Source organism: Petaurus breviceps, unplaced genomic scaffold (assembly GCF_028583685.1).
Source record: "Petaurus breviceps papuanus isolate PSGF00001 unplaced genomic scaffold, PetGlider_PUasm1.0 90849, whole genome shotgun sequence".
NCBI classification, from domain to species: Eukaryota; Metazoa; Chordata; class Mammalia; order Diprotodontia; family Petauridae; genus Petaurus; species Petaurus breviceps.
The window spans coordinates 26,803,332-26,807,811 of record NW_027187361.1 but is presented as its reverse complement, the minus strand read 5'-3'; the positions used below and the strand labels follow the sequence as shown (position 1 = coordinate 26,807,811).

The following is a 4,480-nucleotide window of genomic DNA, read 5'->3' as shown; positions in this document are numbered from 1 at the left end:
GGAAACTGATGCAAACAGGATTAAGTGACTTGCCCAGGGTCACACAGCTAGTAAGTGTCTGAGTTGGGATTTGAACTCAAGTCCTCCTGATTCCAGGCCCAGAGCTTTATCCGCTGTACCACCCAGCTGCCCCAGTTAAAAATACGCCAAAGGACTATTTAGGGATGCCTGTAAGATAAATTTCAGTTTCCATTTTTAGCAGTAGAAAGGAGTACAATAACACCTTCCCCGTCACTCAAGTATCCAACAGACTTACCTTTAACATTACCAACAGGTACACAGAGAAGACCTCTGAACAGCCAAAATGCATGTAACTAGTTTGCAAAGGCATTGCTTTGTAACCAAGAATGTCCTTGTGATAGTTAATAAAATAATAATAACAACTTAAATGTATGTAGTAATTTGAACTTGACAGTCAGACCTTATAAGAACCGGGAAAACTGGGGCAGCCAAAGTGGCTCAGTGAATAGAGCACCAGCCCTGGAGTCAGGAGGACCTGAGTTCAAATGCAGCCTCAGACACTTGGCACACTTACTGTGTGACCTTGGGCAAGTCACTTAACCCCAATTACCTTGCCTTCCCCCCTCCAAAAAAAAAAAAGAGAGAGCTGGGAAAACCACAAATCACTTCTTTCACATTTCTTAATGTTCAGTGACTCTAGTTACTAAGCCAACAAGTGCTTACTATGTCCCAGGCTCTGTCCTACTCTCTGGAAATACAAATAAAGGCACAAACAGTCCTTGCCTTCAAGGAGATCACAGTCTAATGGGGAGGACAATATGCAAATGACACATACACAGGATAATTTGGAGATAATCTCGATTTTAAATGCTTTAACTCCTACGAGTCCTAGAGCTGAAGGTTACTTTTTGCTGGTTTTATTTTTGGACCGAAATAGGAGAAAAATAGAAAAAAGTCAAGGCCACAGTTTCTAGAAAATTATTAGTTGTGCCAGCTCCTATCCTGGACCTTCAAAGTTCAGATATATGAGGACACACAGATAAATGCTTAACAAATGACTCTCCAGGAAAAAAAAAAGATACACTTTCCAATTTAATCTGCATCATTAAATTTTTCCAATACCATCTTAAGTCTAAATAGTCAACAAAACAATAAATCAAGCCCCAGATTGGTAGCATTTGTCAGTTTTTGAAATGTAAATACTCACACTGAAAATGTAATAATCACTTCTTTCCAACTGGTAAGAAACTGGCTCCAGTATACCAGGGGAGCAAGAAATAAGGACAGAAGAGGTCAAGAGCCAAAGAGTGTAAATAGTGAGCAATGGTAGAAGTGTCACTTAGAATTGCTAACATTTGTATGAAGCATCTCATGTAAAGAGTGTGTTTGGCATGATGAGGGGAGAAAGTGCTCTGCATAGGGGAAAAAATGTATTCCCAGTTATTCTCCCTAAAAGTGAAAGGACATCTTACTAATTAACAAATATCTATTCTCATTTTTTAAAATTTAAGATACATTAAAATATACACATGTGTATCTACCAGTGTATAGAGATATGTAGGGAGGGATTTGGTCTCTGGTGTTCTTGGCTTCAAAACCGGCTCTTTAACTCCTACATCAGGCCACTCATTAAATACTGGTTCATTGGGGGGGGGGGTTGTTTTGTTTTGGTTTTTTTGAGGCAGTTAGTTAAGTGACTTGCCATAGGATCACATAGCTAGTAAGTGTCTGAGTCCAGATTTGAATTCAGGTCTCCTGACTTCCTTTATCCACTATTCCACCTCGTCGCCCTACCTTTTAATGGTAGAACGGATATCTAGATGGAGAAGGCAAAACCTTTTTTTCCCTTCCTACTTCTATTTTTTTATTTTACTTCCTAATATAGCATGGGTGCACCAGAGATATTGATTTCTGAGATTGCTTGGGAGATGTAAAGTAAATTTAATTTATATTCTGTGCTAACATCGACAGCTGCTTTACTCAGTTCCATAAGCACACACTTGGGAATGTGTAAGACTGAAGTATATTCTGCTTAGCCCCTGGCCTGCTGCTGCTGCTGTGTGTGTGTGTGTGTGTGTGTGTGTGTGTGTGTATGTGTGGGTGTGTGGGTGTGTATGTGTGTGTGGGGTGTGTGTGTGTGTGTGTGTGTGTGTGTATAAACTCCTGACTAGAAACTTCATTATTCCATTTCCTTAAAGCACTTTGGGGAGTAATAGAGGAAAGCTGTTTTGTGTAAACACAAGTTGAAGAAATGAAATGTATAGGGTGTTTTCTCAAAATACTTGGGCTTTGAGAAAAAGCCATATAAATAGTATTTCTGCTTTTCTTCCAGATTATTAATGTCCAACAGGTTAAACTTTCTTAAGATGTAAATAAGTATCTTTTAGAAATTATACTCTCCAGCTTTTTATGCAGAGATACCTTGCAAGCAGCTCACAGAGTGACTGGAGAACTCTGGATCTTCTTAATGAGATGAAGCTAACAGCAGAATTACTGAGCCTGCCCTGTCTCTAGAAACAGCCTTAGTCCAAAAGGCCAGGAGAGGTTGTGTGAGGCATTCATCTTTTCATTATGCAAATGGAAAATATTTTCATGCTGAGGGAACCGAGACATGACCTGATTCTGCCTAGTCACGATAGCAGATCCCTTCACCAGCTTATCTGACATCCTTGTGTTTGGGAAAAGATTAGATTTTTCAGCAGGTTTTTGTCCTTTTCTTACAAAAGGGAGACTTTTTCATGGACTTAAATAATATTTCTATCTGAGCAGCCTTCCTGCCTAAAACGTTAAACCCAGTGTTTGTTGCTAATCAGCTGTGTAAAGCCACTCCCTCAGCTTCTTATGGGTTAAGGCTTTCACTGGGGTATTATGCATGGAGAAAATTTTGCTAATGATATTCCTCACTTTCCTCCCCTTCATTGTGGTGTAGAGGTGAGCCTGTGTTCGTGAAGGCTAGGCAAACAGAGTGAAAACAGTGCTGGAAATTCTTCAGGAATGACTGCTTGAGCCTGTCTTCTAAGAACTAAGCCAGCTAATTACAGAGAGGTTTGTTACCAGTAGGCCAGCCACTTGGTGATGAAGTTGATGGCCATAGAAATTTATGAAAGAAAGAAAAATATAAAATGGCTATTAGTCCTGTGTCTGCAATGGCATTGGTCAAATGGCAGAGAAGGAGTTGGACGGTGCTAAGCTAAGACAGCTTTTCCATTGTTTGTAAACTTTAATGTGTTGGCATGTAAATGTCAGGTACTTGTCCGGTGACCAATGATGAATGTACATATTGCTGGGGAAGACCCTGGTGTTCTTGATATCAATGAAACCAGAAGAAAGAAAGAAGTGGAAGATAAATGGGAAGATGACTCCTTGGAGAAGAGTCAAAGAAAGGTGTTGGCAGAATTGGAATTTGCCGTATGTACAAAGGAAACAAGGGGTCAGCTAGGTGCAGCAATAGATAGAGTTGTTGGCTGTGAAGTCAGGAAGACTCATTTTCTTCTTCTTTTTTTTGGGGGGGGGGGCAATTGGGGTTAAGTGACTTGCCAAAGGTCACACAGCTAGTTTTTGTGTTAAGTGTCTGAGGCTGGATTTGAACTCAGGTCCTCCTATTAAATTATGGGCTGGTGCTCTATTCACTGCACCACCTAGCCACCCCAACACTCATTTTCCTAAGTTCAAATCTGGCTTGAGACACTTATTAGCTGTATGACTCTGGGCAAGTCATTTAATGTTGTTTAACTCATTTTCCTCATCATAAAATAATCTGGAGAAGGAAATGGCAATCCATCCCAGTATCCTTGCCAAGAAAATCCCAAATGGGGTCACGAAGAATTGGACGTGACTGAACAACAGGGGCCACAAGAAACATTATTTAATACCAGCTTTACATATTAATAATACTTGTTAAAGGTTCTTTCACTCCTCCATTCCATTCCATCCACTCATTCACCTATTGTATATTATGTACTGATGATAAACATTTGCGAAAAGACAGCAATGAAAATATTGTCAGATTATGTAACAACAAAAATTAAGAGGGCAGAAATTTTCTGTGCAGATCTTGATGGTACTGTGTGTCTCCTCAAATTATCTGACAGCACTTTGGCTCCCATAATACTCTACCTATATAAATATAGTTATAAATGTGTATATCCGTATAAATATAGATATAACAGGCATGATGCCCACTGTGGCATCTATGCCCTTTATCTCTCTTTCTGGACTTCTTAACTCACCTAAGCATACACTCATCATGGTATGGAAGGATTTTCTTTGGGGCGAAGGGCATGATAATGGTCCCCACGTGGCTACAACTTGCTCTCAAGGTGGGAGAAATACATGCATACTCTCATAACTGTAGCTCCTAGGTCCTCACCAGCATGCTGCCTATTTCCACGAATTAGTCAAAAAGGCAACATTAATTCTTAAACATGAGACATTTACCGAAAAGTCAAAAGTCAGAATAATCATGACATGAATTTTATTCAGTAGAGGGCAGGAATAATCAAAACATAATAGCACTTAT

General features: G+C 39.7%; 1 protein-coding gene across 4 annotated transcripts in view; it reads left to right on the top strand.

Annotated features, from left to right (window-relative positions):
- The window catches only part of TBC1D8 (TBC1 domain family member 8), a 134,925-nt gene that overhangs the window by 90,501 nt on the left and 39,944 nt on the right, over positions 1-4,480 (top strand). The window lies entirely within an intron of this gene.